Here is a 212-nt window from a genome sequence, read left to right as displayed (position 1 = left end):
AGTAAAAAAAATTTAATTTTTTTTTCATCAAAACTACTAATGGCACACCGTGGGAGTGGTGCGCCATTACTAGTTGAACTACTAATGGTGCACCACTCCCGCGGTGCGCCATTAGTAAAAAAGGTTTTTTTTAAAAAAATTCAAAACTACTAATGGCGCACCATGGGAGTGGTGCGCCATTCCTAGTTGAACTAGCAATGGCGCACCACCCC

Source organism: Triticum aestivum, chromosome 5A, assembly GCF_018294505.1.
Source record: "Triticum aestivum cultivar Chinese Spring chromosome 5A, IWGSC CS RefSeq v2.1, whole genome shotgun sequence".
Lineage (NCBI taxonomy): Eukaryota > Viridiplantae > Streptophyta > Magnoliopsida > Poales > Poaceae > Triticum > Triticum aestivum.
The sequence above is the reverse complement of the archived record's forward strand: the minus strand, read 5'-3'. Positions refer to the sequence as shown.